This window comes from Pelobates fuscus, chromosome 2, assembly GCF_036172605.1.
Source record: "Pelobates fuscus isolate aPelFus1 chromosome 2, aPelFus1.pri, whole genome shotgun sequence".
Taxonomy (NCBI): Eukaryota; Metazoa; Chordata; class Amphibia; order Anura; family Pelobatidae; genus Pelobates; species Pelobates fuscus.
Genome location: NC_086318.1, coordinates 19,305,934 through 19,330,946, shown reverse-complemented (window position 1 = coordinate 19,330,946; position 25,013 = coordinate 19,305,934). Strand labels below are relative to the sequence as shown.

General features: G+C 41.8%; 1 protein-coding gene across 3 annotated transcripts in view; it reads left to right on the top strand.

The window, feature by feature from the left end:
* Window positions 1–6,721: 6,721 nt before the first annotated feature.
* The window catches only part of PTK2B (protein tyrosine kinase 2 beta), a 143,103-nt gene continuing 124,811 nt past the window's right edge, over window positions 6,722–25,013 (top strand). For 2 of the 3 annotated variants that reach the window (XM_063441980.1, XM_063441978.1), the window contains exon 1: window positions 6,722–6,820. The gene's annotated coding sequence lies outside the window, so the exon portion shown is untranslated. The remainder of the gene's footprint in view (window positions 6,821–25,013) is intronic. The other variant, XM_063441979.1, reaches the window with a different exon arrangement.

The window sequence follows — 25,013 nt, the reverse complement described above, 5'->3', positions numbered from 1 at the left end:
TTGTTCCTCACTCACTTTAATTATGTACTTACGTATAGACCTGGTTCTAAGAACTCTAAAGCCGATGCTTTGTCTCGTCAATATGAACCATCCACTATAACTGAACCACTTCTGTCCTCCATAGTTCCTAAGGGGAATATCATCGCGAACACGAATCTCAGGATTCACTCTCCATTGCTTTCTGAGATCATGAAGTTTCAGCATTTGGCACCCAAACAGACCCCTGGGGATCGACACTTCGTTCCTGCCGCTCTCCAACTGGAGGTGCTACGCTGTCTCCATAACAGCAAGGTGGCTGGGCATCCTGGCATCCGCAAGACTTATGCGCTGGTCTCTAAAGATTTTTGGTGGCCTGACTTACGCAAGGATATTAAAGAATTCATCGGGGCATGTGAAGTTTGTACCAAGACCAAGCTACCCCATTCGCTTCCATGCGGATTTCTGCACCCTTTAGAGGTTCCTGAAAAGCCTTGGTCCTGCCTGGCAATGGACTTCATTGTTGATTTGCCTATCTCTAAAAAGCAGACTGTCATCCTCACTGTGGTAGACAGATTTACTAAAATGGCTCACTTCATTCCCTTACCTAAACTCCCATCTTCGCCCGAGTTAGCGGAGATATTCGCCAGGGAGATTTTCCGTTTGCATGGGATACCTTCCCAAATTGTCTCTGACAGAGGCTCCCAATTTGTTTCCCGTTTTTGGAGATCATTCTGCTTCCAACTAGGCATCAAATTGAATTTCTCCTCTGCCTATCATCCTCAGTCCAATGGAGCGGCTGAACGCACTAACCAAACGGTTGAACAATATTTACGTTGTTTCGTTTCAGAACACCAGGACGATTGGGTCGGTTTGATTCCTTGGGCGGAGTTTGCACATAACAATCTCATTTGTGATTGTACGCATTCTAGCCCTTTTTTCTTGAATTATGGCTTTCATCCTTCCATCCTTCCTTCGGAGTCTTCTTCTCAAGGGATACCGTCGGTGGATGTTCATGTTGCCAATTTAAGAAAGTTGTGGGATCGAACTCGACAAATTCTTCTGCACAATTCTACGCTGGTTAAAAAACACGCTGACAAACATAGAAGGGCAGCACCGGTGTTTGTTCCAGGCGATAGAGCATGGTTAAGTACTAGAAACATTCGGTTAAAAGTGCCGTCCATGAAATTTGCTCCTCGATATATTGGACCGTACAGGGTACTGTCTCAAATTAACCCAGTTGCGTATCGTTTAGCGTTGCCTAATGCCTTACGCATTCCTAATTCATTTCATGTTTCCTTGCTAAAACCATTAATATTTAACAGGTTCTCCTCCACGATCGCCCCTCCCCGCTCCGTTCAGGTGGAGGGTCAGGAGGAGTATGAGGTCAATTCCATCGTTGATTCTCGAATCTCCCGGGGGAAACTGCAATATCTGGTCGATTGGAAGGGTTATGGTCCTGAGGAGAGAAGTTGGGTACCTCAGGAAGAGGTGCATGCTCCCCGTCTCCGCAGGGCGTTTCACTCTCGATTCCCTTCTCGCCCTGGTGTATTCCGCCCGGTGGGCGTATCTGAGAGGGGGGGTACTGTCAGGGTACCTGTGGTCTCTACCTCTGAAAGAGGCAGAGACTTAGCTGTTCCTCCATCCAGACGGCCTGATGGCTCCCTTCTCCACGGTCTATCCGGTCATGCAAGGCCGGCCGCGAGGGAGTGACTGCCTTTTACAGCATCTAGGCAGGAAGTTGTCATCAGGACACTCCTCCGGAACAACCTGTCACTCAATTGCTGCAGGACCAATCAGGAAGCCTCGGAGGCGTGGTTACTGCTCTGAACAGGGTATTTAACAGAGCTTCTTTCATTAGCTCATTGCCCTGTCGTGGTTCTAGCTTGTTCTAGTCACTCAGTGCTTGTGTATTCTATTATCCCTTTTGGTTTTGACCCGGCTTGTTTACCTTACTCTGCTTATCTCTGTTACCCTTGATTCGGCTTGTCTCTCGCTTACCTGTCTTCTGTTACCCTCGACCTCGGCTTGTCTTTGACCATTCTATACTGTACTACTTACGTTAGTCCGGCCATTCTAAGGTCCGGTATACGTATCTGGCTACTGTTTGTACTCTGCGTGTTGGATCCCTGTCCCAATCCTGACACCCTCATACAGTAACACACACACACTAACCCTCATACATTAACACACACACACTAACCATCATACATTAACACACACACACAGCCACACACACACCCACTAACCCTCATAAATTAACACACACACCCCCACTAACCCTCATACATTAACACACACACACATTAACCGTCACACACATGAACACACACACACACTAACCATCATACATTAACACACACACACTAACCATCATACATTAACACACACATGAATACACAAACCCTCATACATTAACACACACACAAACCCTCATACATTAACACACACACACTAACCATCATACATTAACACACACACTAACCATTATACATTAACACACATGAACACACAAACCGTCATACATTAACACACACACCCACAGCCACACAAACATTCCCACTAATCCTCATACATTCACACACAAATAACACACATGTACACACACATTAACCCTCAAACATTAACACACACATAATAAGGATTGAAGTTAACTACATAGTTAAACTCTTTCAAAAATAAATATAGATTTGCACATGAGCTTGCAATCTAACTCTCATAAACATTTACACAATGTGCAGCCCTTAATGGCCCATGAGCTTACAATCTCAATGAGATAATGGCACGTGAGATGAAATTACTTATATTTTATGTTTATGTTCTCTATACTTAGCAAACATATGTGTGTGAGATATTAAAAAATAATTTAATTAGAAATCCACAGCTCTCGATTTACCTCTAGCCTGGACCTGGGCGCCTCCATCTTAGCTCCCTGTCAATCATTGTTATAAGCTCTGCCCTTTACACCTGGCAGTCAGTATAGAGAGAGCCGCCTCCATCTTAGCTCCCTGTCAATCATTGTTATAAGCTCTGCCCTTCACACCTGGCAGTCAGTATAGAGAGAGCTGCCTCCATCTTAGCTCCCTGTCAATCATTGTTATAAGCTCCGCCCTTTACACCTGGCAGTCAGTATAGAGAGAGCCGCCTCCATCTTAGCTCCCTGTCAATCATTGTTATAAGATCCGCCCTTTACACCTGGCAGTCAGTATAGAGAGAGCTGCCTCCATCTTAGCTCCCTGTCAATCATTGTTATAAGCTCCGCCCTTTACACCTGGCAGTCAGTATAGAGAGAGCCGCCTCCATCTTAGCTCTCTGTCAGTCATTGTTATAAGCTCCGCCCTTTACACCTGGCAGTCAGTATAGAGAGAGCCGCCTCCATCTTAGCTCCCTGTCAGTCATTGTTATAAGCTCCGCCCTTTACACCTGGCAGTCAGTATAGAGAGAGCCGCCTCCATCTTAGCTCCCTGTCAGTCATTGTTATAAGCTCTGCCTTTGACACCTGACACAAGATGGAGCGAGAGAGAGAGAAAGAGAGACGGAAACAATGTGCCAGGACTGGACTGAATTGAGATGCAACTGCTAAATCGTTAATTATAAATCTTAAATAAAAAGTATTGTATCATAAAAAAAGATAAATAAGTGATATGGTTTATAATGGTCTCTATAACAGTGTAATTTGCAGAGACGTTACCGACCGTTCCCCTTTAGAAGTGCTTGCAGTGCTATACTATAATTTGTGATCCTGCATGTGAAAGAGTCAATGCTCCCTCAGTACTCGGTAAAAACACAGGGCTGCCTGTCTTGCCATTTGATGGAGGAAACCAAATAACACTGTGGCTGGAGCTTCGTATCATTGGGGGAATGTAATTCCTTCATGTTTAATTGTGGGTATATCTAAAAACAGTTCTCTTGTCTGCAGTCTCTGCAAGCCCTCCCCTTTAACCCCGCCCACACTTTCTGTGACTGTCCAATCACAGACTTCCCAATGCAGCTCAATGAGAAGTCTTTGCTGAGCAGGTACTTTGGGCAATTTCTACCTCTTGAGTTTAGTTCCACTGAGCTAACCAACCAGGAAGTAACAGAATAGATTATATGATTGACAGCCAGGGGGGTGTAACAAGGTTCATTTACAAAGTGTCAATTTCTATTGAAATCTGCACTTTTTATAAAATGGGGGAAAAAAGAGGACGAACTCTTCACACATAAAGCCCTTTAGCAGGTGAGAGTGCTTTAGGTGTGCGGAGTGTCCCATTAACATATCTCTATACCTTGTTTCCTCTTGCAAACAATATATATAGATTTAGAAACAGAAAGTTGAAACAGTGTCTATAACTCTAAAGCAAGTACCCTGACTGAGCAGTAAATGCTATAAACTTGTAAATACATTGAATGCTGACGCGTGAATAGGCGACAGTCTCTCTGTGATTACAAGTAGCTTGGGCGCCACACAGGAAACACAGTGACAGAAAACGACTGTGTCAGAATGTTATCTCGCTCATCTCTAAAACCAGGCAGGCAGAGACAGGCTCGTGCATTCAAAGCAGCATGAAATCAGTTTGGTACTCCTATTTTAAACAACCCAGAAATCAACACGTTTATATTCCCTGGGGTTTATTCACTGAACCTCGTATTACCAAAATAAAAAACATAGCTGGTTAGGACGCAACGAGCATTTATTCCTAATGCTGTAGTATTCCGTTCATTATTTAGATTGCCGCCCAAACCCACGTGTGCAATAAAAAACGTAAAGGGACACTATAGTCACCAGAACCACTGCTGCTTAATGTGGTGTCTATAGCATGTCCCTGTAGGCTCAGAAATGAAAATCTGCCTTTTTTATGGGGAGCGTTTAGCGTCTCCAGGCAGAGGTGGGAGGCGTTGAAAATCCTTCCAGCAATTTTTGCAGGACTAAACCCAAGAAGTCCCTCTAGTGGCTCTCAGAGTGATAGACACCAGAGGTTCCCTCCCATCAGTTACTTTGTGTGGTCCAATCTCCCATGTGCCTGCTCACCTCCCTCCATTTACCATGGCCAAACCATGGACCACGGGGGAGGATATTCAGTTTTTTTACTTCCAAGTTGTTTACCTCTAACTATCCACTTTGTATAATTGTAAGCTCTGCCAATACTTTGGCGCTATATAAATATAAAAGATTGAGTACTGCTGTAGCGCACTTCAAATAAATGAGAAGGTGTGTTTGTTTTTTTGTGTGTGTGTTTTTATTTTAAATTATCTCCTGAGCATACAGCAAATTTAAAGGACAACTGGCTGTCATAAAATGTTACGTTTTGTTTTTTTTTACACTTAATGAAACATATAGTTTTTTTTTTCAAGGATTTAGCATTTTGACTTTTTTGGATAAAATGTAACCTTTTTTTTTTTTATCTTGCTGAGCAGCCATGTTGTGTCAGATTTTACTGTTATCTGACCAACTGCTGCTCGATGTGTCTGTATAAGCCTGCACGACGGTTTGGTGTTCTCCTTTACATAACTTCCTCTTTAGAATCTCCTGGTCCCTTGTTTAGTCACAGTAACCCAATGCTGATGTCGCAATCGGTCAGTGCACCACACTGCAGAATAATGTGGGTTTATTCACTAAACAAGACTCGTTCCGAAGCCTCCAGTTTATCGAAGAAACTTCACAAGTAAAAATCATTTTAACCCCTTAAGGACCAAACTTCTGGAATAAAAGGGAATCATGCCATGCCACACATGTCATGTGTCCTTAAGGGGTTAATCAAAAATAACTGAATCCGAAAACTCTTTAATTCATATTGTTTCCAGTGTAACAGATCCCTTTTCACTTTTCGACAATTTAGCAAATAAATCCTTTTTCATTATACCAGATGGTTAGTATATCGCACAGCATCGACCAATTAAAAATGATATCGTATGAGGTGCAGCTAGGAGCGTAATAAAGCCTAATAACTTATGGGCATAGCAACATCAGCTACATTGAATCCAGAATCCTGGACATGGATTTGCATCGCCGTTGCTTCGAAATTTGCTCTAAAAGTTTTCTGAATATTCGATGTTTTTGGCGGTGTTTTATCTAAATTAGATTAAAACTGACTGTTATTACATTGGAAGCTGCATACTGTAATTCTAATAATCACTAGCCACAAGAGCTGACAATCTAACCTCTCTTACCTATGTCAGCTTATAACATTAAAGGGAAACCCTTCGAAGCATTTTGATTTTATGAAGGCTGAGCATTACAGGGATTGTAGTTCAGAAACATTGTGGTGCCCCTGTTAGCAAGAAGCTGGCTCTGTAGCTGACTGAGCATCATGGGAAATGTAGTCCAGAAACGTCCCAGCTTAGCTGCCACTGGTTTAACCCCTTAAGACACATGACATGTGTGACATGTCATGATTCCATTTTATTCCAGAAGTTTGGTCCTTAAAGGGGTTAAAAGGAAACTCATATCTACGAAGGGGGGAGACGTTACCTTCTAACGCCGTCATGCCTTCTGTAGGAGGAATTGGGCCAAGATGAAGTTACCACAACAACCACGGAAGGAGAAAGAGAAAGAGAGGGGGAAAAAAAGAAAAGCAATTGCATTTATTTTAAGCTCCTGTTACCAGAGCAATTGTAGTTCACAGCATTTCCTTGTTATATTACACTGCGTGCTCTTTTCACACTAGTCTATCGGAGTCATTACAGCCCTTAACGGCACGAGATAAGGAAATGGATTGAGTAAGCGTCAGGGGCGTATCTTGTTAGGAAGCCAACCCCTAAGTTCACACTGGGCAGGAGGAGCTGACATTCTTTACCTGCCTGCTTTCACATTCCACAGCCAGAGGGAACAAGATACAGGCAGGAGAGGGCGAAGGCAGCACAGGTAAGTGCTTGCTTTGAATCGTTCCATATTCTATGCTGGGAATTCGCAGAGCATTCCGTTGGACCGACACGAAGCAGTCTTTCTAGGGGATATTCAGCAGTATTGAGAACTGTCTGGCACCTCTTTTAAAGTCACAATAGGCAGTATAGGAGAGTACGTCGGTTATAACTCCAAATAAAGAACTGTGGGGGAAACATTTGTCGTAGAAATGTCTGTGTAGCTGCACGGTTGTAACGAGGAAGCTGGCACGAGCTGCTTGAAATACCCTCCTGGAAGGGGATGTTTTTGAAAGCTTTGTGTTCGGGGCCAAGTTGTTCCACTTTTGGAGGGGACTACAGACTCAATTCTGCTAATCCACAAAAGACACCTGTTATACACGTTATATATATATATATATTTTAAACCCAGAATGTTTTATTGATATTGGTAGTTTGAGGAAATTAAATGCAAAACAGAACAAAAAAAAAAAAGCAAAAAAAAAAAATAAATAAAACTAGTAATGCATTTAATAGGGTAAAAAGAATCCAGACTAGGTAACATTAACCATTTCAGTGACAGAGAGGTTGGTCATATATCTACGGAGCTCACATTGTATTTGCATGGATCAGTATTAACCCTTAGAATGCCAACGAGTTATTAACACATAAGGTGCAAGACAAAAAAGGGGGGAAGAAGCAGGATAAATAGAGAGCACGTTGCCAAGGTGCTGAGGGGGTTAATAGGGGGGTTTTGTGTTTATTTGGGCTGTATAAAGCAGCTTAGTACAGTGATTCAGGCTCAGGACACGTTGCCCTTCCCCGGTGCAGGCTGAGTTTGTTCCAGGACTGAATGGAGCTTGCTGTGAGGGTGGCTGTGTGCAATGATATAAGCAGCGCTTGGGTTAAGAGTATATTATCAGTATAGGCAGAGCTTGCCATAGGAATATACAGTGCTTGTGTTCAGCAGTATATCAAAGCTTGCTATAGGTATATACAGAGCTTTTAATATGTGCATTCAGATCTATCTAAAGTAAACACCCACCCACACACACAGACACACAGAGACACACACACACATGCACACACGCACACACACACACACACACAGACACACAGAGACACACACACACATGCACACACGCACACACACACAAACACCCACCCACACACACACACAGACACACACACGCACACACACACACATGCGCACCCACAGACACACACACAAATGCACACACACACACATCACAATATCTTGTTGTGGGATATAAAGAGCTTGATTGTGGATGTATAAATTCTTGCTACATGTTTGTGCACACCAGTTTGCTATATACAGATTTTACTATATATGGGGTAAGTTAGTATCAGTGTACAGAGTGTATACAAAACATTCTATAAGCAAATCATGTTTACTGCATGCACACATATATGTATACAAACCCTCCTGTAGGTGTGCATGCAGTATGTATGTTGCTGTAATAGTATAGTCCCCCCATAGGTATATACAGAGTTATTGCGTCACAGCTTGCTATAGGTGTATATCTGCCTGTACGTGTATATAGTGCATGCTGTATACAGAGTGTGTAGTGTATACAGGTTTTACATCTACACAGATTGTCATGTTCTTGAAGCTGTAACAGCTCTGATTAGACTTCCATGGAAACCCAAAGATATTTTGAATGTCATCTCTAGATTATCCGGGGGAGAATCATTATAAGTAGAAATTCTGCGTGGGGAGGAATTAACCCTTTACCACCAAACCTGAGAAAAAGGAAGTTTCAAATATCCCATCGAAGCATCGTTGCATGAATTCTGCTGAGAGGCCTAATTAGAGATTGTGTTTCTAACACTTTGATAGATTCCCCCAATTTCTCATTTTCACTTGCAGTTGGAGATGATTTTACAAGAGCAAACCTGATCAAAAAATGTTATATTAACACAGTTAAAATTTGAGAAAAATCCCCCAAAAAACAAACATTTTGAAAACAGGATCAAATAGCACAGGAATTGCTCAGGAATTCATTGCAAAACTAGTCAGTCAATCAATCAATCAATCAATCAATCAATCAATCATTGAATCAGTCATTCAAAAATGGGATCACTGGCTGGTTAATCTCCAGGACCACTTTAACGATAGAAGGAGGGGATCACTGTTGTGATACTATGGGTGAAACCCATTAAAAAACTATTGGGTGGGGACCCAGCACCACTTCCTGGGATTATCGGCTCTAATCTCCCTGGGTTATACATAAAGGACCTGCTCCGTCAATCTCCGCTAATCTCTCTGTTAGTAACTCCTCACCGTGCAAGTGCCCACACACCTGAGACAATTTAAACTTGGGGAACCATATTACTTATTAACTCCTGACCCTTTGAACATACGGCAAAGTGTTTGGGGGAGCCCAGAGCTCCCTCCTGGTTATTAGCTGATGTGGGGAATCCCTGCACTTGATCTATTGTCCCCCCACCCAGCTCCAGGGGGCCCTAGCAATGAAGAATGTGAGAATGAACAATTTCTGGATGAAGTTGAGAATGCTATGATGGCGGGCATCCCTTGCTTATTTTGGTTTTGTTTTGCACATTTTTTATTTCTTCAATAGACTTCGAATAATAGGATATTTTAGTTATTTCACGGGGACATGAGCTGTAGCTGTACAGGGGTTTATAGAAGAAGAATCTCTTCCTGGTTAGGAAGCAGTCTGATAGTAGCTTAAGGCAGACCCACTAAACATACACAGTGCTAAACAAGAGGACTTTAGAAAATGTGTATTTATTATTTATATTTGCATTATTTATTTAATGCACTATCTATTCAGAGTTGTCATATTTACTCAATGGTTTTCCTTTAAGATTGCCGTATTTACTCCATATTTAATGGTAACCCCACCTAGGCAGATTCTTTCAACCAATATAATTTCCCATTACGCTGTAATGCCCTCGGTAATGCCCGCAGTACAGATGACGATTGGCAATGTACTAACAGTCCTGAAATCAGGTCCCTCTTAAGATTGTCTATATTGGTGTTTTATACTGCCCGGTGGGCAAGGCATTTCTAAGGCACTTTGGCCCATGAAAGAGTATGTTGGCCGCTATATAGACAGCCCTGGTTATTCTTCCAGTCACCATTTAGCAGTCCTTACATAGAGTGATTTGCTTTACATATGGAGTCGACCTCTGTATGCTAAACTGTTGATGCATTAAGGAAACACTCCAAGCACCATAACCACTGCAACCTTCAGGAGCAGCTGAATGACACCAAATGTAAAGCCCAGCTGATGACGGACCGTGCCTAGCGGATGCTCACAGACAAACAACGGGGGCTGGCATGGTCTTGTTTCACTCTGTGGAGCTAGTCCGATTCTCCTAAAGGAGAAGAACGGAAGTGGAGGCTGTGGCAGCAGGTGTAGGACCCAGGTAACTTGTAACAGACTCTAAAACCATTTTACTACTTACCTTTGGAAAGTGCCAGGTCATTTAAAGCACAATGACTACAGCCAGCTGTAGTGATTATGGTGCTTGGAGTGTTCCTTTGAAAACACTATGGAGACATTATAGGGCCATTTATAGTGATAGCCATCAGTACAATGATGGGTACCCTGCTGTGACTGGCACTGCACTGACGCAAGGTACTCAGTGCCAGGTCATTTATAGGTACTCAGTGCCAGGTCATTTATAGAAACTCAGTGCCAGGTCATTTATAGGTACTCAGTGCCAGGTCATTTATAGGTACTCAGTGCCAGGTCATTTATAGAAACTCAGTGCCAGGTCATTTATAGGTACTCAGTGCCAGGTCATTTATAGGTACTCAGTGCCAGGTCATTTATAGGTACTCAGTGCCAGGTCATTTATAGGTACTCAGTGCCAGGTCATTTATAGGTACTCAGTGCCAGGTCATTTATAGGTACTCAGTGCCAGGTCATATGCAGGTTTCTTGGGACTCCGAATTAGGTGGGCTTAACGGGCCACTCCACTGCCCAAATCCAAACAAAATGAAAATTCACATTTACTAGATATACCTTCAACAAAAACACGCATGTATTAAATTATGTAATTTTTTCCATTGGGGGGTAAAACAGCTTGCTAAAGATGTAGATCTCTTGCCTAAAGCCTTCTCATGCGACCAACATACTTTTCTGTAGTCTTACATACTTGCCAACAGTCTGCGACAGTTGATTAATCGGTACTTTTTAAAATAGACAACAAGTCATGTTAGGCTTTACAGGTGGCCTTTACGGATGGGTAATACATTCCATTATAAACAATACAAAAATCAATGCTTTCCGTCTTCCTTGGTATATTTTTGTAAGAAAAAAATATCTCAAAATGTAAATCAGTCTTTTGGCATGCAACAATGTAAAAACAAGTGGAACATTCCATTTCTCCCCATTCTTTTTCACAATTTATGTAAGATTTATTTCCACGCTATGGTCTGTTTTACGTTCTAGCACATTTTACCAGCAGACATATTAATACTGCGATATATAAAAAACACAAAACAATAGCGTTATCGTGGAGAGCTAAAAGGAGAACTGGAAATTTAAGGCCAAAAATATCCAAGGTGGAACAATCATTGAACTTGCTGTTTTTCCAGCTCAGCTTTTTTTTTTTTTGCCTAAAATGTCCAATTTTCTTGTCCAGTCTCCACAATTCCTGCTTTAGAGAATAAACTGACAGTGAATTTCGGAGATTTGATAAGGAATCTGCAGCACAATTTTGCCCTAGATTTTGCAATTTTCTGGCAAACCACTAAACCCTCCTGAGCCTCTTTATTTTTGTAGACAAGAGAAGGTGTGAGAGGAATCTGACACCAAGGGCCTATTTCCATGCTTGCCATGCTTAAGCATCGTAATCTCATGAAATTCTTCACGTTAGAGTATAAAAATGACTAAATCTTAGTTGACATGTAGGGCCCTCGTTACCTTTGGTATTGGTCTGTGTATATTGTACCGTATTTTTCCCCAGTTGTACTGCGCTGCAGAATATGTTTGCGCAGTACATGCCAGTGGACGGTCACGGGTTTCTCAGGGTTAATAGTTTTAATCAAATTACATGAAAACAGCTTGACTAAGACCTGGGGATGGCGACCATTTATCACTCTGGTCACTATTTCCGTATGAAAAACAAAACATTAAAATATCTGCAGAGACAATAAATTAAACACAATAAATAACAAGATACATTTGAAGCTTTTGCATTTGCTGCAAATTTCCATTTTGTTGTAGCTTCTGTAGTGAGCTCTTACAAGACCAGGAAGCAGGGCCGTCTATAATATGAATAGGACACTGGGCAAAGCATTTTCTTGGGCCCCCTGGGCCCTGTCACTGCATCCCACCCCCTCCCCATTACGCCCAACCCGCAATCACACTGACAGACATACTGACACATACACACACAGACAGACATATTAAAACATTCGCAGATACATACTGACACACACATACACTGACACAAAATTATATACTGGCAAACATATTGACACACATTCAGACATACTGATACACACACAGACACATACATACTCACAGACACATACACTGACAGATATATTGACACACACACAGGCACATACACTGACAGGCGTATTGCCATACACAGACATACTGACATACACACACTGACACACACTGAGACATACTGACATACACACTCAGACATACTGACATACACACACAGACATATGCACACTCTGTGTGTGTGTCAGTATGTATGTGTGTATGTCAGTATGTCTGTGTGTGTGTGTGTCAGTATGTCTGTGTGTGTATGTCAGTATGTCTGTGTGTGTGTGTGTATGTCTGTGTGTGTGTATGTCTGTGTGTGTGTATGTCAGTATGTCTGTGTGTGTATGTCAGTATGTCTGTGTGTATGTAAGTGTGTCTGTGTGTGTGTGTCAGTATGTCTGTGTCTGTGTATGTATGTCAGTGTGTGTATGTCAGTATGTCTGTCATACTGACATACACACATACATACTAACACACACAAACATACATACTAACACACACACACACACACACACACACATACATACTAACACACACACAGAGACATACTAACACACACAAACAGACATACTAACACACACAGACATACTAACACACACACACATACATACTAACACACACACAGACATACTAACACACACACAGACATACTAATACACACACAGACATACTAACACACACAGACATACTAACACACACAGACATACTGACATACACACACACAGACATACTAACACACACAGACATACTAACACAAACACAGACATACTAACACACACACAGACATACTAACATACATTTAGCCACCCTCCAGGTTCTTACCTTTTTATGGAGGGTGGTTTCCCTGGGGTCCAGTGGCAGGCTGAGGCAGTTGGGAGTTATCTTGAAGAACTCACCTCCTCCCTGCCTTCCTCCTCCCGCGCGGCTATTATCTCCGGTGGGAGGAAGTGACACGCAGCAACACCCCCATTGGGGGTTGGACTGTGGGTGGCCAGGGACCCTGATTTTGTGTTAAACTGCTTGACAATGGTTTAATACAATATGGAGGGACAATGACAAGGGACTATGGGCACTATCACCAGTTTAGTGCCCGCAGTGTCTCTTTAGGGTTTTTTTAGAGAGTTATTACAACTAAAAAACATTGTTTAACGAAAACACTGGTTTTGGTTGGAAGAACCCTTGTTGTTAAAACCCACCATACTTTTCAGCATTGAGGCAAAGTTCTCCCTCAGCCCAATCTTCCTGCACTGGCATCCCTCCCCTCACATTTTGCTGCCCCTGTACACTCTAACCGGCTTGTAGGGACCCTGGCTGGCTAATTGCATACATATATAGTGAGTATCGCTATATATGTGTGCAATCCTGGGACCCCTCTTCATTGTGTAAAACAGGGGCCCTTACCTCCTTTCTTCTTAGGAGCCACGTGAGCGTGAATGCAGGTTGCTAAGGCAATGAGAAGAGAGGAGGTAATTTTGCTGGAGATGGGGGTGCACAAGGCCAACCCATCACGATACAACATGGTGTGCCACCAGACCACCAGGGATTCCAGTGTCCTCCCACCCTAACCACAGGTAAGAGGCAGGGAGGGGGGGATAAACTTACTTATACAAAAAAACTGATCACACACCACTCAATACCACAAACACACACTACACACAGCATCAACTACACAAACACACACAAACTGCATCCACTACGCAAACTGCATCCATTACACAAACATGCACAAATGGCATCCACTACTCACACTACATCCACTACACAAACACACACTACATCAATTACACAAACACACACACTGCATCCACTACACACACACTACATCTATTAAACAGACACACACTGCATCCTCTACACAGACACACACTGCATCCTCTACAGAAACACACACACTGCATCCACTACATAAACTGTATCCCTCACAAACACACACTGCATTTACTACACAAACAGCACCCATTACACAAACACACACTGCATCCACTACACAAACAGCATCCATTACACAAGCACACACCGCATCCACTACACAAGCACACACCACATCCACTACACAAACACACACACTGCATCCACTACACAAACACACCACACTCTACATTCTCTATACACAAACACAATCCGTCCACTACACGCATTGCATACAATACATAAACGCAAACATTAGTCATGACTCACAGACATTAAATCCACTACACACTCTGCATTCACTATACACACGCACACAATGAATTCACTACACACACTGCATACCCTTCACAAACACAGACATTGTATTCACTATACAATCTGCATAAAAGATGTTGGCGTGTTTTTGTGGTCATTGTTTTGGTTGGCAGGAGGGGAGGAGGGGGGGTGCATCATTACATTCTTGGACCCAGGCAGCACAATGTCTTGGGGCGGCCCTGCCAGGCACCATCACCACTTCAAATTACTGAAGTAGTCATGGTGTTTAAAGTAACCCTTTAACTTGCCATAGCACTGCTGAGGTTATCAAATACGCATTGCTGCATGGCCTGAGCTATAAACTGTGATGTTTATTCCCTAAAAACAATAAAAGCCGCATATGGAAGTCCAAATGGCAAAATACAGGTTAAAATGGCCAGGCTGTTGCTTTCGCTGAGTTTGAGAATTTTTTCCAATTTTATTTGCAAAACACTGAAAGGTATCCAATTAAAAACCCAAATGGAAAATGTATATAAAGATAGAAAATTGGAAAAATCTGAAACACCAATATAATTGCTATATTGTCTATATGTTAATAAATTAACCCCCGATGCTAATCCTCTATTGGGAATAATTAAAGGGACACTATAGTCACCAGAACAACTACAGCTTATTGAATTTGTTCTGGTGAGTATAATCATTCCCTTCAGGCTTTTTGCTGTAAACCCTGTCTTTTCAGAGAAAATGCAGTGTTTACATTACAGCCTAGGGATAACTTCACTGGCCTCTCCTCAGATGGCTGTTAGAGATCCTTCCTGGGTCATGGCTGCCTAAAATGCATCCAAACATTCCATATCTCCTTCCTCTGCATGCAGACACTGAACTTTCCTCATAGAGATTCATTGATTCAATTCATCTCTATGAGGAGATGCTGATTGGCCAGGGCTGTGTTTGAATCATGCTGGCTCTGCCCCTGATCTGCCTCTTTGTCAGTCTCAGCCAATCCTATGGGGAAGCATTGTGATTGGATCAGACCACCACTTATGATGATGTCAGAGGTCAGAGGAAGTTCAGGGGCAGCAGCTTCAGACTTGAATACAAGTGATATTTTTCTATATTTAGGGAGGCAAAGTAGGCCAAGGGAGCTAGATAATGGTTTTAACACTATAGAGTCAGGAATAAATGTTTGTGTTCCTGACACTATAGTAGTCCTTTAATAAAATGATTTAGACTTGATAGAGGAAATCCCGAAGGCTTGTTACTACAAATTTCTCTTTATTAGTGTAATAAAAAGATATTAGGAAGCTACAATATTTCTTTATTTCTCACCAACATTACAGGACTAATACTACAACTAAATTGTCTTTAATTATTTAATACCTGTCATGGCAGCACATTCGATTTAAATGTATTTGTATCTCCACACATTCTATATAGATATATCTTCATCTCCACTCATTCGATTTAGACCTTTTTGTATCACGACACATTCAATTTAGACCTATTTGTATCTCCACACATTCGATGTAGATCTATTTCTATCTCCACATATTTGATTTAAACGTATTTGTATCCCCACACATTCGATTTAGATAAATCTGTATCTCCCCACATTTGATTTAGATATAGTTGTATGTCCACACATTCAATTTAGACGTACTTGTATCTACACACATTCGATGTACATATATCTTCACCTCCGCACATTCGATTTAGATCTATTTGTATCTCCACACATTCAATTTAGATCTAATTCTTTCTCCACACATTCGATATAGATATATTTGTATCCCCACACATTCGATTTAGAAGTATTTGTTCCAGGTCTCGGCCTTTGCCACCCACAGGGTTAAAGCACTTTGCAGATCCTGCATCCCACTGACATTATTAACGTTTACCAGGGACTGTCTGAGTAAAGTTAAAACATGGTGAGAGAAGAGGGAGTATACACACTAAAGACAAAAGATATAAAAGTTTAGCTTGGAGTGTCCCCGGGTGTACCTCACTGACACCTGATAAACAATATTAAACAAAAAAGTGGAAAAAACACCCAGCAAACGTAAATAAAATTCTTAAGACAACCTGGAAAATATAAACCAGGGAAAACGAATCCTTGGTGGATCTACAATAATAGCAAACATAACATAGCGTAATATAGTAATAGGAAACAAAATTGGCGATGTAAGGTAGAAAACTCACAAACGAAAGATGATAAAACATGGGTCTGAATTGAACCTCCTCCTTCTCTGTCCCACATGGTTTGGCTTTATATGAACTTCCTGTGACAAACAGCCTGTTCTAAAAACATCCTATATATACACTAAATATAACTGCTGTATAATAAAGGCTGGGCCAGATGGGTCTGTAGCTGTGAATATTGTAATTACTGCTATTAATGATGTGTTTCTCGGCACTGCCTGCTACTATAATGGGTAGCTGTAAACAGTATAAAGCCTCACATTACATGTATGTTACGTGTTTACAGTAACATTGAATGAATGCATGCTTTATTTAGTAGCTAGATCACAGAACTCCCAGAATCCTTAGCAATTCTTTGTTAACTTAGTATCAGAAAGGTCTTACAGATATCTGTATAGGGAGTATAGTGTATTCACTAAGCTTCCCACTGTATTGGATTGAAAACCTAATTGCTAAATTTAGGAAAAACAGAAAAACATCTGATTGGAAAACGTTATCTGACTCCGCTATTGGCACACACTGGCTATATTTTGCAATTCAGCTTTGAATTGAATAAAATACATTTTTGTCAATCAATACGGCGGGATATATCAGGTAATAAACTGACATTTTCTCGGAAGTCCAGGTTTTATTCTCTATATCACTTTCGTCCTAAAACAGCACTGTGTAAATAGAAGTCTTTCCTTTTCTATCTTTCCTTTCCTGCATTTAATAAAAGGGGTTTCTTTATACAAAGCTATACCACACTTGGCTCATAATAAAGTAATAATCACATTAAATACACACACATTACTTGTACATCTGGATTTAACCCTTTCAGTGAGTTGTCTTGCACTGCGCATTGTGTGTTGGGGTTGAAAATGGGAAGAGTAAAGGAAAGTATTTATTAATTACTAAAGATTGGTTCAACGTCTGTTAAAATAAGTTGCAACTTGTAACAAGAAGAGTTTTGGATTTAGTGATAAACATAATATATAAATAAACAAACATGATAACACCGAGCTGTTAAAAGGTTATACCTAACATTCTAACTGCAGCCTGCTGGTCGGATTCCCCAGTAATGGGGCAAACAGTTCAGCAATGGTTTGCCACCTTACATGCATCCCCTCTGGGCTCTGATGCTCCCTGGTGGTCCTGTTGCGCACATCTGGCTTCTGCAGAACTGCCAAAGCTGTGGCTGTTGACATTTATTGTCTGAGACCGACAGCTGGCGTCTCTCACCTATTGACTGATATTCTGTGCAATTAAATTTTCACAGAATTGGCATTAGCCAGTCCAGAACTGGCTAACTGCACCCCAATGACGCTGTTGGAGGTGTCATTACACCTTTTGCAGCAATGGGATTAAATAACGTGTGTGCACAGGGATTATATAACGTGTTTTCATAGTTAAACACTGTCCTTACAGACTCCATGCACTATGACCACTTCAAATTGCTGTAACCCTTTAATAAGTGCAGGTGGGAATATGAATGGGAGTACCGTGTGCAACTTAGCCCATATTTGTGTATGTGCACAAACACACACACAAACACACACACACACAAACACACACTAGATAATTGAAAACTTAATATAGACCAACATAATAAATAATGTGAGGGGCTGGATATAGAATTTGTCTATTTGGCCTATGTCACTGTTTAGTAAATGAACCCCTAGAGAGCACAGTGGTTGCTTACGCTGGTTCCAGCATGACGTGTAGTTTATCATAGGAAGATAAAGGTTGCGTGAAACCTTCTGAAACCTTACTGTAAACATCTCTAAGGCAGAAACACTGAGTAAATATTTACCAGGAGCAACGTGTGACAGTCAGTTATGTAGTATTTTACTTTAACCCCATGGAGGTCGGCCACATTACATACATGAGCTGGGGTGATATGTAGCATTGGGCATGTTTCAGGGACATGTGAATGCTGTATACTGTGGGGCTGGACATGAAAAGTGTACAAAGCATTATTTAGAATCCCTGCTGTAAATGTCAGACCTTAAGAATCAACACAAATCTTCATTGCTTCCATCAAAATGTTCCATGGCTTTAGATTGCAATTAGTTTCCTGTCTTTTAGTGGAAGTAAATAATGATTCTATATCTTTGTGAGGTTATTTTAGATGGCTTGCGGTTTGTGATGATTACATTTTTATTTTAATTATGTTCCTATTATTATGAATTGTTTTTACACTGTATCAATGTGTATATTCAGATCCTTTTCACATACCACCACTGGATTGGTTAAGGTGCATGAAGTTGTTGGGTGCGATATCTCCAGTTTTTGTCAAACACTTTTTTTTAAAGTAATCTACCCGTTTCTTCATCTGCTGCTAAGATAATGCAGAGGCTTCGCTTAGCCCAGTGCGCTTAGCTCAGCTGGTCAGAACTCTGATGGAATTGTACAGATAACTTGGAGAGAAAGCGTTTCCATTATCATGATGGCAGCAGGAGGGACAGACTATGGGTGCCAGGAGAGGAATCGATTTTGTCAAAATGCACGAAAACATTTTAAGAGCGAAATGCTAGACTGTAACCAACAGGCTATAGCAAGATTTAACTGTACTGAATTGTTACCCATTTTGTTCAACAACAGTAGCTCTGTGGGCCAGCACATACAGCCCATCATCCCATTACATATCAGCAGATTTCTAAATAGAGGAATTGGTCGCTAGGGACCACTTTGTGCTGGTGCAGTCTCTCCAAACTGTGAGACTGCCTGTTAAATTCAGGACTGTTCATTAAAAAACTCAATATTGGGAGATAGTAGATGGATTGGAGTAGGAAGGTGCAAGATCAATGTATAGGCATGGCAATTATATAATAAGTTTGACCTGTAACACAGTGTGCATCGCTGGTTACAAATGATGTCTGGAAGGTGAGGGGTGCAAAATTGGGACTGTCTAGCCAGGTTCAGGACAGTTAGGAGCTATGCATACAAAAACAGTTGCAGTATATTTTATTACAACCTTATGCAAAGCACCCCAAGTGAGAAGTAACCCACCCTTAAACCTTACCTTAGGGGCGTCCTTTCAATCACATTATATTTTATTGCTCTGTCTAATGACACTGCATGGTTTTGACCACCTCACCCTATTTATTAGGACATATAAAATGCACCTTTTCAAAGTGGTTTTAACACTATAGGGTCAGGAATACATGTTTATTTTCTTGACACTATAGTGTTCTTTTAACAACAATAATTTACATTGTTTGTGTGAAATAAACATCTGAAAAGGATATCTATTATTTATTTAATTTCAACAAGATTGAAAGCCTGCTGGACAAACAATTTACATTCAAATCCGAAAGAGTAATATTAATAACCCTTACCAAATACTACATGTATTAGCTGGGACCAGTTTTTATAATGAGAAACCGTGCGTGTGGTAGCTGGAAGCTGGAGTGATTTAATAACTGACTAATTTCCTTACGATTGGTACACTGTCAGTATTCAGTGTATATTCTGTGTGACTGTCAGATTCACAGATTACGTGTTCATGCTGATTGGCAATGCATCATGCTGCCGTTAGGAAATCCATTAAATAATTGAGGCTGTCCCTTTAAAAGCCACGCTCGATAAATAAATAGCTTCCTCTATTGCAGCATATCACTGCGGTGCCAGTTACCAAAAAGAAGTGATGTGTATGCAGAACCCCTGGTAGCACGCCTTACCCCTTCCCATCTCCTAACGATCATGCTATATGTGTCTCTAGTACAGGGCCTGACTTGACTTGCCTTTGGGACAAACTGTTTTGCTTTTGACTAAGTCTAGAGGAAGCCTCTGTGTTCTAAATGGAATCTGTGAGAACAGGAATGTTCTAATGTATCCCAAGTTCTGACTTGGACAATGTGTAATCATTTCCAGTGCCCTGATCTTCCCGGAGCAGATACACAATATTTACGTTTACTTTATTTCTCAGTAAAATCCATCGTCACCTGAGTTTTATGGCTTTAACTCCTCCAGTATTTATGAAAATGATAAGCTTTGCATGAAGCCAAATAACCAGTAGAATTGTGGGTAAAAAGTAGAAAAATCCCCCATGCCAGATTAAAAGCATTCTGCACTATATATTTTTAAACCATTATGCTTTCAAGGGCAACTCTTGTTTCCAAACCGACAAGATTTAGGAGGGACAGTCCCATTTTTCAGGTCCTGTCCCGCCGTCCTGATTTTCTTCCCTGTAGTCCACAACCAGCATAGCACAAACGCACCGCTAGACCAGGGCCGATGCAATTATTTTTGGCTACACAGGCAAAGATGCATTTTGCCGCCCCTCCCCCAACGCAGCCTACACCTCTGTGTCTCGTAACCCCTATTAAGAATTTCTTACACCCTTTTGTGTTTCCCCTCTTCTGAATGTGTTGCCCCCTACATCACCTTTAGTGTCTTATATGCCCTCTTTTGTGTGTCTTACACCCACTTACATACCCCCAGCCCATTTCTGTGCCTCTTCCATGTAGACATACATATACAGGGAAAAATACTTACATGCAAAGACACAGACAGACACGCAACCATACATCACACAGACATTATTAGTTATTCAGGCACACAGTCACAAAGATATACAGACACACAGTCATAAAAGGCACATAATCAAACACAATCATACAGGCACACAGTACCATCTACACATACAGGTACACAGTCATAAATCACAGACATATAGTCAATAAGCGACAGACCAACATAGAGTCGTATAGAGACATAAAGACAGTCATGCAGACATACAGACACAGTCATACAAACAGACACACCGTTATACATGCCATGACAATTACAAACCTACATTCTAGCCCTGTGCAATAAGGTTCCATCCTAAGTATTGACATGCAATGCTGTGAAAGTAGGAGGGAGAACTCCTTCCTCTGGGCGGCCATAGATAAACCTATTCCTCCTCCCGGGCCGGTGCTAGACAAGTGCTGGTCTACTAGGGGCCGGACAGAGAGATCCTGGAGCTCGGCCACGCAGCATAAAGAGACCGCAGAAGAGGAGCACTGTGCGCTTTCCTCCTGCTGGTCACCTGGACATTTGCACCCCCTGCCTGGCCGCCTTATGGTAGCACCGGCCCTGCACTAGACGCACACTTGCGCTATGTTCACAGCATTAGGACCCTGCAGAGATCACTGAAACAGTGTTCAATGTCCTGCCTTCAGTTGGCTGGCCTGTTGGATTGACAGCCAGACTGCACAATCTGTCAATTCCTTGAGAGGACCGGCCCCCTTTCCGTGATTCAGCTCACCCCTTTCATTCTCACCCACTTTTTCACAACACCGTAAAGATACAGTGCAGAGAGATTTATTGACAGATGCCGTGGAATGAATTGTGTGTTCCGGTTTACATCATATGGTATACTGCAGAGGGATTTATTGATGGATGCCGTGTAATGAATTGTGTGTGCCGGTTTACATCATAAGGTATACCGCGGTGTGAGTTATTGATGGATGCCGTGGAATGAATTGTGTGTGCCGGTTTACATCATAAGGTATACCGCGGTGGGATTTATTGACTGATGCCGTGGAATGAATTGTGTGTGTCGGTTTATATCATAAGGTATACCGCGGTGTGATTTATTGACGGATGCTGTGGAATGACTTGTGTGTGTCGGTTTACATCATAAGGTATACCGCGGTGTGAGTTATTGACGGATGCCGTAGAATGAATTGTGTGTGCCGGTTTACATCATAAGGTATACCGCGGTGTGAGTTATTGACGGATGCCGTAGAATGAATTGTGTGTGCCGGTTTACATCATAAGGTATACCGCGGTGTGAGTTATTGATGGATGCCGTGGAATGACTTGTGTGTGTCGGTTTACATCATAAGGTATGCCGCGGTGTGAGTTATTGATGGATGCCGTGGAATGAATTGTGTGTGCCGGTTTACATCATAAGGTATACCGCGGTGTGAGTTATTGACGGATGCCGTAGAATGACTTGTGTGTGCCGGTTTACATCATAAGGTATACCGCGGTGTGATTTATTGATGGATGCTGTGGAATGACTTGTGTCTGTCGGTTTACATCATAAGGTATACCGCGGTGTGAGTTATTGACTGATGCCGTGGAATGACTTGTGTGTGCCGGTTTACATCATAAGGTATGTCGCGGTGTGAGTTATTGATGGATGCCGTGGAATGAATTGTGTGTTCCGGTTTACATCATATGGTATACTGTGGTGGGATTTATTGATGGATGCCGTGGAATGAATTGTGTGTGCCGGTTTACATCATAAGGTATACCGCGGTGTGAGTTATTGATGGATGCCGTGGAATGAATTGTGTGTGCCGGTTTACATCATAAGGTATACTGCGGTGGTATTCATTGACTGATGCCGTGGAATGAATTGTGTGTGTCGGTTTATATCATAAGGTATACCGCGGTGTGATTTATTGACGGATGCTGTGGAATGACTTGTGTGTGTCGGTTTACATCATAAGGTATACCGCGGTGTGAGTTATTGACGGATGCCGTGGAATGAATTGTGTGTGCCGGTTTACATCATAAGGTATACTGCGGTGGAATTTATTGACTGATGCCGTGGAATGAATTGTGTGTGCCGGTTTACATCATAAGGTATACCGCGGTGTGAGTTATTGACGGATGCCGTAGAATGAATTGTGTGTGCCGGTTTACATCATAAGGTATACCGCGGTGTGAGTTATTGACGGATGCCGTGGAATGAATTGTGTGTGCCAGTTTATATCATAAGGTATACTGTGGTGGGATTTATTGACTGATGCCGTGGAATGAATTGTGTGTGTCGGTTTATATCATAAGGTATACCGCGGTGTGATTTATTGACGGATGCTGTGGAATGACTTGTGTGTGTCGGTTTACTTCATAAGGTATACCGCGGTGTGAGTTATTGACGGATGCCGTGGAATGAATTGTGTGTGCCGGTTTACATCATAAGGTATACTGCGGTGGGATTTATTGACTGATGCCGTGGAATGAATTGTGTGTGCCGGTTTACATCATAAGGTATACCGCGGTGTGAGTTATTGACGGATGCCGTGGAATGAATTGTGTGTGCCAGTTTATATCATAAGGTATACTGCGGTGGGATTTATTGACTGATGCCGTGGAATGAATTGTGTGTGTCGGTTTATATCATAAGGTATACCGCGGTGTGATTTATTGATGGATGCTGTGGAATGACTTGTGTCTGTCGGTTTACATCATAAGGTATACCGCGGTGTGAGTTATTGACTGATGCCGTGGAATGACTTGTGTGTGTCGGTTTACATCATAAGGTATACTGCGGTGTGATTTATTGACGGATGCCGTGGAATGACTTGTGTGTGCCGGTTTACATCATAAGGTATGCCGCGGTGTGAGTTATTGATGGATGCCGTGGAATGAATTGTGTGTTCCGGTTTACATCATAAGGTATACTGCGGTGGGATTTATTGATGGATGCCGTGGAATGAATTATGTGTGCCGGTTTACATCATAAGGTATACCGCGGTGTGAGTTATTGACGGATGCTGTGGAATGAATTGTGTGTGCCGGTTTACATCATAAGGTATACTGCGGTGTGATTTATTGACGGATGCCGTAGAATGAATTGTGTGTGTCAGTTTACATCATAAGGTATGCCACGGTGTGATTTATTGACGGTTGCCGTGGAATGACTTGTGTGCGCCGGTTTACATCATAAGGTATACCGCGGTGTGAGTTATTGATGGATGCCGTGGAATGAATTGTGTGTGCCGGTTTACATCATAAGGTATACCGCGGTGTGAGTTATTGATGGATGCCATGGAATGAATTGTGTGTGCCGGTTTACATCATAAGGTATACTGCGGTGTGATTTATTGACGGATGCCGTGGAATGACTTGTGTGTGCCGGTTTACATCATAAGGTATGCCGCGGTGTGAGTTATTGACGGATGCCGTGGAATGAATTGTGTGTGCCGGTTTACATCATAAGGTATAATGCGGTGTGAGTTATTGACGGATGCTGTGGAATGAATTTTGTGTGCCTGTTGCATGTGGAATAAATATCATTATAAGCCCATGTCACAAAACAACTAATGCTTCTAAGAATAAAACACGGTTACCCTCCTTTGCCATACAAAGTACTGTACACACTTGGCTATGTGACTTATCAATGGTGCACATTAGACTTGGAGATTCATTTCGGCCTGAACTGCAATTCGTCCAAATTTGGGTCATTCGGGTGTTCAACCAAATTCCCGAATTCCAAGCTGAAATATTCCTGAATTAAGGACTTTGCTGCACAATGCCGAACGTGGGGAGACAAATGATGGATAGGACATCATTAGGAGTCGATTCATGTTTTTTTTTATTTACAAATTTACAGAATACGTGCAAAGTGACCAATAAAGGGAAAAACAG